Genomic DNA, 14,991 nt, shown 5'->3' with positions numbered 1-14,991 from the left:
TGATACCAAAAAAAGCCAGAAGTTAAAACCATTGTCATATAGACCTATTTCACTGTTAAATATAGATTACAAGATAATTGTGTGACATATTATATTTTATATTCTATATAGATATGTTTTAAATGAGATAAATAGTGGCAGATTTTTTAGTGTAGGTCACAAAAAGATACAAATACTTCAACACAGATCTCATTTAAAAAGCCAGACAGTCTGCTCAAGCCAGACAGTCCGGGCTCCGGGTGTCTTTGCAAAAACTTTGAAGAATGCCTATAAGGACTTCACAAGTAGGTGTTAATTGGACATATTGAGGAGTAATGGAAAGCAACAGATGAACAGACTTAGAAGATTAGGTCCGGTGCCGCAGTCTGTCTGAGGGCAGAGCGCTTTTCTAAGAGGGTCATGTGGTTTTCTCTGAGTGAGAGAGAAAGAGAGAAAGAGAATTCAGTTCTACAGTAGCAGCTGGGACTGGAACATGAGAAGCTGGCAAGCTTGTGGAAAAACCCCATTTTGAAGACAGGTTGTGAGTTCTTAGTTCAGCCTGGTCAAAGCCCTTAAGGTCCATACAAGAGGAGAGGACTGGCTGATTAATGTTTCATTTGAAATAAAGGAAAATTAAAAAAGAACTCTGTGGTGACCTGAAAGAAACTTATCATCTGGAAAACCCTGATGGGACAAGTTTCTCGGTAAGACCCTGATGTGGCTGATCAGTTGAAATCAGTTTGTGTCCAACAAGCAATAAATTTCTCTCTCTGAACACCAACAAGAACAATTCTGAGCAGTAACTATTTATCTTTCAAGCACCAACACCTGGTGAAATTCATAAATGTTAAATTCTGTGCACAGTATAAGAATTACCTGATACCAGTGAACTTGGAGGACTGAGAAGTGAGATTGGACTGTGAATCAAAGAAACTTTCTGAACTTATACACACAAAAGACATCTGTGCTTAGAATTAGAAGGGGGTTAAAGTAAGGTTAGTTGCACGAAAACCAACAAGGTCGGGTCAGATACAGCAATGAGCTCTCTGAACCCTTCTCCATTAACAATGGCGTGAAGCAAGGCTGTGTTCTCGCACCAACCCTCTTTTCAATCTTCTTTAGCATGATGCTGAACCAAGCCATGAAAGACCCCAACAATGAAGACGCTGTTTACATCCGGTACCGCACGGATGGCAGTCTCTTCAATCTGAGGCGCCTGCAAGCTCACACCAAGACACAAGAGCAACTTGTCCGTGAACTACTCTTTGCAGACGATGCCGCTTTAGTTGCCCATTCAGAGCCAGCTCTTCAGCGCTTGACGTCCTGCTTTGCGGAAACTGCCAAAATGTTTGGCCTGGAAGTCAGCCTGAAGAAAACTGAGGTCCTCCATCAGCCAGCTCACCACCATGACTACCAGCCCCCCCACATCTCCATCGGGCACACAAAACTCAAAACGGTCAACCAGTTTACCTATCTCGGCTGCACCATTTCATCAGATGCAAGGATCGACAATGAGATAGACAACAGACTCGCCAAGGCAAATAGCGCCTTTGGAAGACTACACAAAAGAGTCTGGAAAAACAACCAACTGAAAAACCTCACAAAGATAAGCGTATACAGAGCCGTTGTCATACCCACACTCCTGTTCGGCTCCGAATCATGGGTCCTCTACCGGCACCACCTACGGCTCCTAGAACGCTTCCACCAGCGTTGTCTCCGCTCCATCCTCAACATCCATTGGAGCGCTTTCATCCCTAACGTCGAAGTACTCGAGATGGCAGAGGTCGACAGCATCGAGTCCACGCTGCTGAAGATCCAGCTGTGCTGGATGGGTCACGTCTCCAGAATGGAGGACCATCGCCTTCCCAAGATCGTGTTATATGGCGAGCTCTCCACTGGCCACCGTGACAGAGGTGCACCAAAGAAAAGGTACAAGGACTGCCTAAAGAAATCTCTTGGTGCCTGCCACATTGACCACCGCCAGTGGGCTGATAACGCCTCAAACCGTGCATCTTGGCGCCTCACAGTTTGGCGGGCAGCAACCTCCTTTGAAGAAGACCGCAGAGCCCACCTCACTGACAAAAGGCAAAGGAGGAAAAACCCAACACCCAACCCCAACCAACCAATTTTCCCCTGCAACCGCTGCAACCGTGTCTGCCTGTCCCGCATCGGACTTGTCAGCCACAAACGAGCCTGCAGCTGACGTGGACTTTTACCCCCTCCATAAATCTTCGTCCGCGAAGCCAAGCCAAAGAAGAAAGTTTGATCTTGTTTTCATGTTTAATGATAATTAAAAGCAACTTTTGTTAAGTAACCATGTGTCTTGGTGAATTTCTATTGCTGCTCATAGATTTTCAAAATTTTTACCTAAGTTGATAAACATAGATTAGACACAGTTTGTTAAAACGAGACAATCTGTGGATAATGTAACTAGATTACTTAGAATAATTCATCTAGCATAAAAGAGGGGAGATCTAAGCGTGGAAGTGGCTTTGGATGCAGAAAAAGCATTTGCTAGATTACAATGGGACTTTTTGTTTAAGGTGTTTGAAAGATTTGGGATGGGACAGGTATTTTCAAATTGGGTGACAGCCTTATAATAATAAACCTAAAGCTAAAGTCTTAACAAATGGGCAGGTTTCAGTACCATTTCTGTTAACCAGATCTAGTAGACAAGGATTTCCATAATCACCTCCTCTATTTATTTTAGTGATAGAACCACATGTAATATTGATTTGATCTGATCTGATATTAAAGGATTTACAGTTAATCAAGAGGAATGTAAAATTAATTTTATTTGCTGATGCTGTTTTGATGTACATGACAGAACCAATAGGTTCATTACATAAATTTTACTTAAGACTGGAGGAATATGGGAAAGTATTGGGTTACAAGTAAATTGGGATAAAAGTTAAATTATGCTCCTTACTCTAGGGGATTACATTCAGTGCCAACAAGATACCCAATTTAAATGGCCGATGAATGGAATAAAATATTTAGGGATACGGGCATATAATAAATTCAATAATTAATATAAATTAAATTATTTTAGAAAATTGGAGAAGATTTGAACAAGTGGTAGATACTGCCATTAACATTATTTGGTAGGGTTAATTGTGTTAAAATGAATATATTTTCTAGAGTATAATCCTTATCTATTAATGATATCACAAAAGTTTTTTCAATAATTAAATAAATATATCTTTGGAAGGGTAACATGTTGAGAGTTTCTTTAGGTAAAATGACATGGAAGTTGAGTTCAGAGGTTTACAGTTATCAAATTTCAAAAATTATTATAAGGCAGCTCAAATGAGGTTTCTCGTTTCATTTTTTTATGAAGGAGAAAAGCCGGCATGGATTAAAATAAAAATTAATAAAATAGGAGAGAGAATATAGAAAGTCTTTATATATAAATGGGAATCAAAATTAATATCTGGTGAGAGGGAAGCACTTTATTGAAACATTTGATTAATATCTGGAATAATGTAAACAACAAAATGGGAACTAAGGTGGGGGGGTGGGGGGGTTGTCCTGCCTAAAATGTCTTTGATACAAAATCAACTTATTTCATTTTCAATGGATAATCAATATTTAAACATTTGGTCTCAGAAAGGAAAAAAAATGTAATTTGAACAATTAAAAATAAATATGGGATACAAAATAATATACTTATTTGTTATCAATTAAGGGCTTACTTAAGAGATAAACGGGGTCCAACAATGTTATTAACGAAAAGTGGTGATGTGGAAATGCTGATTCATAACAGATATATAAAGAAATTTATTTCAGATATGTATACTTTATTGCAGAAGGGGAATCCCAAACACCGGATATATATATCCAGACAGCGAAGGGAGATGGATTTAAATAAATTGATGAACAAAATTGGTCAGAGTTACCAGTATGTCAACATACAATGACAAACATTATAAATGTTAGGTACAGATTATTTTAATATAATTTTTTACATCAACTATATCTCATACCACAGAAGTTAAATAGATTGAAATCAGATTTATCAGACCAGTGTTTTAGATGTGGCCAGGAGATAGGTGCTTTTTTTTTTACTTTCTGCTTGATCCTGCCCTAAAGTGAGATCCTTTTAGATAAATTTGGCATTCTTTTAGAACAGGTTATAAGAATTAAAATTCCACAAAACCAGTTATTTTTATTAGGTAACATTGAAGGGATAAGACCAAAATTAAAATGATCTATATATCAAAAGAATTTGTAAAGATTGTCTTAGGAGTAGCAAGAAAATGTACTGCAGTAACATGGGAATCAGGCACCCATCTAGGTATGGAGCGAAGGAATGCAGAAATGCATAGCTATGTTCCTCTTGAAAAGATTACTTTTAATCTGAGAAATAAATATTAAGTGTTTTTGGCACCTGAATTTAAAAATTGCTGGAATTAATTTATGGATGTTTTCCCTAAACTTCAAACCTTGTTAACCTCCTTGGAAGCGTTAAGATACAAAGGGTCAGAGCTGTGTGGTGAGAGGTGTCCTCTGGCAACCAGGTTTCTATTCTTGTTTTTGTTTCTTTTCTTTATCTTTCTTTTTCTCTACTTTTTTAATTTCTTATTTCTTTTTCTTTTCTTGGGTTTTTTTTCATGGGGAAGGGGGTTGGAGTTGTATGCCATCATGTATAATGGATTTCATACTAATATTTGAATGCTCTATTCTGCATTTGGCTATGATTACGTGTGTGGAAAATTTTTTAAATAAAATTCTCAAAAAAAACTGTGCAGACCAATTGACAGAGGTCTTCCTGGACATCTTCAACACCTCACTGCAGCATTTCATCATTCCTGCAGGGTTCAAGACAGCCACCATCATCCTGGTACCCAAGAGGACAACAACAACAGGCCTCAATGATTACTACCATGGCACTGATCCCCACTATTATGAAATGCTTTGAGTGTCTGGTGATGAAACGCATCAAAGCACACCTCGCAGAGACGCTGCACTCATTTCAATTTGTCTTTAGAAGAAACCATTCCACAGATGATGTTATAGTGTGACGGATTACGTTATATTTTATATTGTATATAGAGGTTTTAAAGGAGATAAACTGTGGCAGGTTTTTAAGTGTAGGTCAAATACAAACACTTCAAAACATACCTCATTTAAAATGCCAGAGCTTTGCTCAAGTTATACAATCCAAGCGCCTTTGCAAAAACTTTAAAGAATGCCTATAAGGACTTCTCAGGTAGGTGTTAATTGGACAGGCTGTGGAGTAATGGATTATTGTTTTGGAAAGCAATAGATGAATGAACTTAGAAGATTAGGTCCGGAGCTGCAGTCTGTCTGAGTGCAGTTGGCTGTTCTAAGAAGGTTATGTGGTTTTCTCAGTTCAGCAGCAGCAGGGACTGGAACATGATAAGCCGGCAAGCTTGTGGGAAAAACCCCATTTTGAAGATGGGTTGTGAGTTCTTAGTTCAGCCTGGTCAAAACCCTTATGGTCCATACAAGAGAGAGGACTGGCTGATTAATGTTTCACTTGAAATAAGGGAAACAAAAAGGAACTTTGTGGCGACCTGAAAGTAAGAGGTTATCATCTGGAAAACTCTGATGGGGCAAGTTTCTTCAGCAAGACACTGACGTGGCTGATCGAAAGGGATCAGTTGTGGGTGTCCAAAGAGCAACAAATCTCTCTCTGAAAACCATCAAGAACCTTCCTGAGCAGTAATCATTTACCTTTCAAGCACCAAAGCCTGCTAAAATTCATAAATGTTCAATTTTGTGCACAGTATAAGAATTGCCTGACACCGGTGAACTTGGAGGAGTGAGAAGTGAGATTGGACTGTGAATCAGTGAACTTTTTTTTGAACTTATATACATGGGCACTTAGAATTAGAAGGGGATTAAGTTAAGTTAAGATAATAGTAATAGGTTAAAGTTTGATCCTGTTTTCATGTTTAAAGATAATTAAAAGCAACTTTTGTTTAAGTAACCATTTGTCTTGGTGAATTTCTATTGCTGCTGGGTTTTGGGGTCTTCTAGATTCATAACATTAGCCTTGTCGCTTCACCTGGTCCTCTTGGAAAATGATGCCTCCTACGCAAGGCTGCTGTTCATTGACTTCAGCTCACTGTTTAATACAATCATTCCCAAGAGGCTGGTGGAGAAGCTATCCTCACAGGGATTCACAGCCCTCTCTGCAACTAAATTCTGGATTTCCTAATGGAAAGACCACAGTCTGTCTGTGTCAGTAGCAGAGCATCGACCGCTGTCATGCTGAATGCTGGCGCACCTCAGGGCTGTGGGCTCAGCCCACTCTTGTACACACTACTGACCCATAACTGCATTGCCAGAACCAACAGTGTCATTAAATTTGCATATGACACAACAGTAGTTGGCCTCATCAGCAACAATGATGACTCGCACTACAGAAAAAAGGTGGAAAACCTCGTTAAATGGTGCAAGAGTAACAACATGAGTCTCATCGTGGACAAGATGAAGGAGATGATCATGAAAAGACCACCCTCCTTGACAGATCAACAATTTTGTAGTAAAGAGAGTAGAGAGCATCAAGTTCCTTGGAGTTCACTTAACAAGTAGCTTATCGTGGACACTCAACATCTCCTCAGTTGTCAGGAAGGTGCCGTAACGATTGCATTTCCTGAGGAGACTGAAGCAGGCAAGGCTACCAGCCACCATTATATCAACCTATCAAGAGCTTCCTGGCTGGCTGCATCCCAGTGTGGTATGGTTGCTGCAGAGAAATGGATTGGAGGTCAATTCACAGAACCAGAAGAGTGTCAGAGAGGATCATTGGAGCCTCTCTACCCCCCATCAATGTAATCTCCCAGAATCGTTGCCTGAAGAGGGTGCGCAAAATAATTGGGCACCCCTTCTACTCCATCTTTCAGCTGCTCCTGTTAGGGTTCAGATACAGGAGTATCAGTGCCAGCACCACCAAGCTGAGGAATAGCTTCTTCCCATAGGCAGTGAGGATGTTGAATAACCAAAGGAACTGCACACACTAACCATCCTAGACTCTTTTAAATTTTTACAAAACAATATGATTTTATTTATTTATTTGTGTAGATTAAATACTTGTCCTGCATATGTATTATTTGTCTGTCTGTGTGTTCGTTGATCTGCACATTTTGCACCAAGGACCAAAGGATGCTGTTTTGTTGGGTTATACTTGTACAATCAGATGACAATAAACTTGACTTGATATATAACAGTCATATAACAGTCCAGTTCTTCCTTTACTAAAGGTTGCAAACATTCATTTCAAGCAGGGATGATGAAACAATAAATGTACACGAGCACTCTGGCTTTTTCAATCCAGTTGAAGCTCAGTCAGCAAGACCTACATTAATGCACCAACAATTACCATGGGGGCAAAAAGTCACTAATGTATCGATGTATCTTTTGTCTCCCACTTTGCCAATTTGTCTATCAACTGTATATGTAAAAAAATACTTGAATTGCTAAGTAAAAGGTTCACATAAGCAACCAGCCACTTTTAATTGAAAAGCAAATTCAGGCTTTCACCAACGTCAATGCAATCTGACAGTTAAAAAGCTTTGTCCTAATCTCACATTCAGGCAACCTAACTCAACAGGGTCAAGATTCCTTCTAAATATGCATGAATCCACTAGTTTTGAAGTTGTTTTAGGTTTCTGTAGTTTCATTTTAATCTATCTTTAATTTTGCATTAGTTGCATTAAATAATTAGTTAACAGCTGATCTATTCGTCCCACGATTCCAGGATAATTAATGTGTTAACCTCTAAAATTAGTTTGTTCCCTGAAACCGTGGAAGTGCAAAACCACTGGAGAGCAAACTCAGGTTATACATTTTGAATGATCACAGTTGATAAAGTCATGGATGCAAGCGGCGTTGGAGCGCATGGGCCCACCCTGACGTCTGCGGGGCGGATGCACACAATACACACGCCAATTCTGGGCACTGTTTTCCGACGTCCCTCTTTGAAGATCTGCTGCTGCTGCAGCTCCAGGCCCCGAGACCCCCCGCCTCCCAACGTGGTGGACCAGGAGAGTGACCGACCCCGGGATCCTGGCCACAGCCATCAACAGACAAGCTCAACTGCACACTCTCCCTCCCTCCGGAAAAGCTGAAAGTCTTACCTTCGACTTCCTACCTCCTCAAATCGCGACCGTTGGCTCGGCGCTGACCACGTAGCTCATGGCAACCCAGTACGGGGCCTGACCGCAGCCAAACACAACGTTCGCCCGTGCAGGAAAACGCATTTCGAATCACAAGGCAGGAGAGCCTGGACCTGAGAACAATCGGCTCCCCGTCGCCCCCAGTCCCATACCATCTCCTCACCCACAGCCATCTCCTCACCCACAGCCATCTCCTCACCCACAGCCATCTCCTCGACTACAACCATCTCCTCACCCACAACCATCTCCTCACCCACTACCATCTCCTCACCCACAGCCATCTCCTCACCCACTACCATCTCCTCACCCACAGCCATCTCCTCGACTACAACCATCTCCTCTCCCACTACCATCTCCTCACCCACAGCCATCTCCTCACCCACACCCATCTCCTCACCCACAGCCATCTCCTCGACTACAACCATCTCCTCACCCACACCCATCTCCTCACCCACAGCCATCTCCTCACCCACAGCCATCTCCTCACCCACAACCATCTCCTCACCCACTACCATCTCCTCACCCACAACCATCTCCTCACCCACTACCATCTCCTCACCCACACCCATCTCCTCACCCACAGCCATCTCCTCACCCACAGCCATCTCCTCACCCACAACCATCTCCTCACCCACTACCATCTCCTCACCCACAACCATCTCCTCACCCACTACCATCTCCTCACCCACACCCATCTCCTCACCCACAGCCATCTCCTCACCCACACCCATCTCCTCACCCACACCCATCTCCTCACCCACACCCATCTCCTCACCCACAACCATCTCCTCACCCACTACCATCTCCTCACCCACACCCATCTCCTCACCCACTACCATCTCCTCACCCACTACCATCTCCTCACCCACACCCATCTCCTCACCCACACCCATCTCCTCACCCACAACCATCTCCTCACCCACACCCATCTCCTCACCCACAGCCATCTCCTCACCCACAGCCATCTCCTCACCCACACCCATCTCCTCACCCACAGCCATCTCCTCACCCACAGCCATCTCCTCACCCTCAGCCATCTCCTCACCCACAGCCATCTCCTCACCCACAGCCATCTCCTCAGCCACAGCCATCTCCTCACCCACAGCCATCTCCTCACCCACAGCCATCTCCTCGACTACAACCATCTCCTCTCCCACTACCATCTCCTCACCCACATCTTCCAGAAATGGATCAACTGCCTCTTTTAAAAAGCCTCCAACAATCTGCCAGCGCTTCATCACCTTCTGTAAAAAAGAAATGTCGCCATTATGGTTTTAAAGACAGTTCGCTGATCCAAGGATTTCAGCGAAGATCATCAACCAGCCACATTAACTCTTGTTTCTTGCTGCACAGGTCCTGCAGAGTCCCATTTCCAGCATGTTCCACTTTATTCAAAATATAGGTTAAAAACACACAGGAAATAAAAGTGGACTAGGGGACTCCAACTTTAATTTAGGGAGCTATTAGCACAATGTAAAAGCAGGATAGATCATAAATGTTATCTCTGGATATCTCAGGGAGCATAGGAACAGATCGGTAAGATGGCTGTGGGTGAGGAGATGGCTGTGGGTGAGGAGATAGCTGTGGGTGAAGAGATGGTAGTGGATGAGAAGATGGTTTGGGTGAGGAGATGGTTTGGGTGAGGAGATGGTATTGGGTGAGGAGATGGTTTGGGTGAAGAGATGGTTGTGGGTGAGGAAATGGTTTGGGTGAGGAGATGGCAGTGGGTGAGGAGATGGTATGGGTGAGGAGATGGCAGTGGATGTGGAGATGGCAGTGGGTGAGGAGATGGCTGTGGGTAGTGAAATTTTACCTGTTGGAGTGGGAGATTATTCTGAATTTAAAACAATTACAAAATTAAGGTGGACAAGTAAAATTAAATATTTAGGTGTGTTTATGGATACGAATTATCAATCATTATATCAATTAAATTATGTACCTATATTAAGATGGAATAAAGCAGATTTGATTAAGTGGAAAGATCTTCCATTAACTTTGATAGGTTGGGTTAATTGTATTAAAATGAATATTTTTTCTATGAATTCAATATTTATTTCAGTCACTACCTTTTTTACTTTCTAAGGGTTTTTTTTCAAGATTTGAATAAAGCAGTGAGAGAGTTTAATGGAAAGGTAAATTAGCCCAAATGGCACTGCTTAGACTTACATGGAAGTATACACTGGGTGGATTACAATTAACACATTTTCAAAATTATTATGAAGCGGCCCATTTGAAGTTTATAAGTAGATTGATGGATTTAGATCAGCCTCCGAGCTGGGCTAAAGTGAAGATGGCATTTATTTCTAGGGTTGAAGTACATGAATTTATATTTTGTTGGAACGTGAATTTGTTACAGCAATATGATATGCTGATATTGAAACATTTATTAAAGATTTGGCTAAAAAATATGGGGTGTTAGGGTCGAAAGATAAATTATCTATTTTAACTCCCTTGTATAATAATCAGCTTATTCCTTTTTCAATGTTTAACAATCATTTAAAGACTTGGGATTCTAAAGGTATAAAGACAATACAAAATTGTTTTTTAGAGGGGAAATTTCTTTCTTTTAATCAATTGAGAGGAAGATTTGATATACCTGTTAATTCTTTGTTTGTGTATTACCAACTTAGAGCTTTGATAAAAGATAATTATGGTAAAGAGATGATTTTACCCACTTTGTCGAGACTTGAATCTTTGATTTCCTCTCTACCGAAAAAGGGCTATATTTCAGTTATGTATAATTTGTTACAAGATAGTATGGATAAGCCAAATTTGGAGAAATCTAAACTTAAATGGGAGAGTGATTTAGTGTTTATTTTTCTTGAAGAAGATTATGCACGTATGTGTCAAGATAATGTAATTAAATTGATCAATGTGTGTTATGGAATGGTTAATTATAATTTTCTACATCAATTGTATTTGACCCCGGAAAAGTTTTAAAAATATGGATTTAGTCATTTGGATTCTTGTTTTCGATGTGGTTCATGTATTGGAAGTTTTTACATGCTGTATGGAATTGTGTTAAGGTTCAATCATTTTGGCAAGGTATTAAAGTAGTTTTGGAGAAATTATATAATTTCTGTTAGATCTAACAATCTTCTTGTTGGGAAATTTATATTTGTTAAGAGGAATGGGATTGGATAAAATTCAAATTGCTTTTGTACGTTTGATACTATCAGTAGCGTGTAAATGAGTTTCAAATACTTGGAAAGATGATACTGAGATTAATATAGCTCAATGGCATAATGAATTGATAGTATGTGTTGTTATGGAAAAATTACTTATACTTTACATGATAATAATTCTTCTTTTGTTAGTAAGTGGTCTCCGTATTTGAAATATATGCATTTAGATATACTTTGAAATGTTGTTAACATTTAAAAATCTTTTTCACATATAATATATACAATATTTTCTTTTTTTTTGCTCCCCTTAAGGGAGCTGACTGTAAGGGTGGGAGGGGGATGGGTATTAATGAAAAAATTTTCTTTGACTATTTATACTGTATGTTATGTTTCTATTTTCTTTTAAATAAAGGTTTTTTTATAAAAGGAGATGGCTGTGGGTGAGGAGATGGTTTGGGTGAGGTGATGGTTGTAGGTGAGGAGATGGTTTGGGTGAGGAGATGGTAGTGGGTGAGGAGATGGTTGTAGGTGAGGAGATGGTTTGGGTAAGGAGATGGTTGTGGGTGAGGAGATGGTTGTGGGTGAGAAGATGGTTTGGGTGAGGAGATGGTTTGGGTGAGGAGATGGTAGTGGGTGAGGAGATGGTTGTGGATGAGGAGATGGTTTGAGTGCGGAGATGGTAGTGGGTGAGGAGATGGTAGTGGATGAGGAGATACCTGTGGGTGAGGAGATGGTTTGGGTGAGGAGATGGTAATGAGTGAGTAGATGGTTTGGGTGAGGAGATGGTTTGGGTGAGGAGATGGTAGTGGGTGAGGAGATGGTTGTGGATGAGGAGATGGTTTGAGTGCGGAGATGGTAGTGGGTGAGGAGATGGTAGTGGATGAGGAGATACCTGTGGGTGAGGAGATGGTTTGGGTGAGGGTTTTAGATTCCTGAATCACTAGGACTACTTCTGGAAAGGTGGGTCTAAGATGCCTATAAATAGTGGATACAAATCCCTAAGGTAGAGGGAAGGATGGGAATTGCTACTTTTGTTGAGGAGAGTTTAAAAGTGCCTAACATGGCAGAGGAAGGAGACACAAAATAAGATTACAGTAGAGGGTGAGAAACACTTAAATATAGAATGAAAACTAAGTCAGCCAATAGCAAGAACATAAATAGATTTGTTAAAGCACAAGAAAGGAATACGAGTCGAGATTACATTGAATTTAACACAAGGAGTCCTGTGCATAGCCATTAGCACTTTTACCTCACAGTTCCAGAGACCTGGGTTTGATCATGACATTAGGTGCTTACAAATTGCCTTGTAAAATGGGGTTAACCGGGCAATTTGCTCCGTTAGCACTCCATTCACAAGGCAGCTTGAAAGGGTCCAACCCGGTCAGTGTCATTCAAAGTCAACCAGGTCCCTCCCCTGCTTGCAGGTAGTCAGGGAACCCAGTTAAACTTACCCAGGATGCGTCCTCCGATGGCTTGAACAGCAAGATGACTGACCCAGCTGGAAACCCCAGCTGAAGTGTCTTTGGTGATTGGGGGCAGAGAAGGGTCGCTGCCAGGGCCCAGGGTGGGGAAGTGGTGGGGTGAGAGGTCGATGCCTCGAGGGGGAGAGGGGTCGGCTGTCTCTGGTTTGGTGGGGAGTGCGATTGATGGTGGGAGGGAGACTGACAGTTGGTGGGGGGGACAGGAGAGATGAGTTTGTGTGATGCGTCACTTACCATGTCATCGCAGGGGCGGGAACCCTCTTAAATTGCCGGGTTGGCGATTTACTGGGGCTATTCCCCCCTCAGCTTAAAATGTGTTGAAGGCACCTTTGCCCCACTAATCACACCTGGGTCCCAGGAGGGCTACCAGGATGCTGCAGCTTAAAAGCACCTATTGAGTGCTGTTGAATGGACATTCTCCACCTGAAAATTCAAATTTCCCCTGGGTGCTCCAGATTCCTCAGACATGACAAAAATGTGCTGGTGGTAGTTTAATTGGTGATCATAAATTACCCCCAGAGAAGATGGGTGGCAGAATTGGAGGAGGTTGGGTATGCAAGAGAAAAAAAATGGGATCAGTACAGAAGGGCGCTTGCTTTCATATTATACAGCTCAATGATTCATAGGAAGGCAGATGATGTTGATTAGCACATGAAAATATTATACTGTTGTTCTTTTGGTTGAAAGAAGGTTAGGACAGGCAAAGGAGCATGCCAATGCTTTCAGGAATGATGGAGAGAGAGAGAGGGATGTAAAAATGAGAAGCATTGCAATATTAATCATGTCCATTGCTTCATTAAAGAGTGAGAATACTCAAGAAGGTTCTTTATGTGAGGCCAATTTAGAGACAAAAAGTTAGGGACTATCTGCCTCCAAATTGTCAGTAGTGGCTAGAGAAGTGTAAAAGCAATGGATTTCAACTTTCCAACATGTGCTGAGATGCCTGAACTTCAAAGGCTGAGAGAGGTTAGAATTTTTAAAGTGCGTTAGGAGAGGTTTTCGAGCCAGTCTGGAGATACTACTTGGATGGACCTAATATTTGGGAATGTAACCAAGTAAATAGTAGAAGTGTCAAAGGGAGAACATTTTGGAGATTGTGACTAAAACTATTAAAGCTGCAAAGTTGTTATGGAGAAGATCAAGGATGAACTGGAAATCAGGGATAGACCAATTTCAAAATCATAAGATAAAATATGGAAATAGTGGCTTGGAGCAGCTACTTGCAGGTAAATCTACAATTTGACCAGTGAGAGTCATACAAACATGAAATAGTGAGGATTCAGGATCAACACGAGGGTGGCATCCAAGGAAAGCTGAGGAGTTAAGATAAAGAAGAATGAAAGCAGTTATAGAGAACTGAAAGCATGAGATACACTATTGGGGTAAATAAAATGTAGGAGAATAATAATAAAAGTAATATGGAGATCTAAGAAGGGTCACAAAATAATCCTGACAGGCAGGATAAAGGGGAATCCAAATGCATTTTATTTGCCTGTTGAGGGCAATAAAGTAGCCATGATAAGAGTGAAAGCTCATTTGGGACCAGGGATATTGAGGTTACAGCTGAGATCGTAAAGGAATACTTCTCAAATGTGTTCATTATGGAGAAGAAATTCACAAATGGAGAATTCAGGGAGGTGAATAGTGGAATTTTAGAAAAAAAATATCTTTGATAATGAGGAAGTATTAAATATTGAGTGGGCTAAAAGCGTGATAAATAGTTTGGTCTGATCCAGGTTGATATGGGAGGTGTTTGTAAGGAGTTTGCACGTTCACCCCATGATCACATAGGTTTCCTCTGAGTGCTCCAATTTCCTCCCATCCTTCAAAACATGTACAGGGGTTGTAGAGTCAATTGGACTGGAAAGGCCTGTTGTCTAAATGTGCTGTATGTCTAAATTAATTTGCCATCTATGACCTCAAAAATTGATAAACCTTGAAAAAGTACTGTTTCTGCTTCCCCTGCTCTTGTAACAATAAACCAAGCTGTCCAATCCTCCATTCCAGGAAATATCCTGGTGAATCACTTCTGCTCTCATTCTAACGCTTCACATTCTTCCTGTAGTATGGTGATAGAAGTTCAGATCCTACCATAAATTTAATTAAGATGTTTTGGAATTTTTAAAAAATTGTGATCATGACAAAAGTTCTGAATATTTATTAGGACAGGAAATTTGCAGTCCTGAGTTGGTTTGGCCTTTCTGTTACTCTGGGCTCAGAGCTCACTGATTACCATTTAAATGAGAGTTAATCAGAATC

At 41.1% G+C, this 14,991-nt stretch overlaps 1 protein-coding gene across 3 annotated transcripts in view; it reads right to left on the bottom strand.

Moving 5' to 3' along the window:
- Positions 1-8,171, bottom strand: part of tchp (trichoplein, keratin filament binding) — a 42,015-nt gene extending 33,844 nt beyond the window's left edge. For 2 of the 3 annotated variants that reach the window (XM_069932736.1, XM_069932738.1), the window contains exon 1: positions 8,088-8,171. The gene's annotated coding sequence lies outside the window, so the exon portion shown is untranslated. Of the gene's footprint in view, positions 1-6,013; positions 6,255-8,087 lie in introns of those variants that run through there. The other variant, XM_069932737.1, reaches the window with a different exon arrangement.
- Positions 8,172-14,991: the final 6,820 nt, after the last annotated feature.

This window comes from Narcine bancroftii, chromosome 4, assembly GCF_036971445.1.
Source record: "Narcine bancroftii isolate sNarBan1 chromosome 4, sNarBan1.hap1, whole genome shotgun sequence".
NCBI lineage: Eukaryota > Metazoa > Chordata > Chondrichthyes > Torpediniformes > Narcinidae > Narcine > Narcine bancroftii.
The sequence above is the reverse complement of the archived record's forward strand: the minus strand, read 5'-3'. Positions and strand labels throughout refer to the sequence as shown.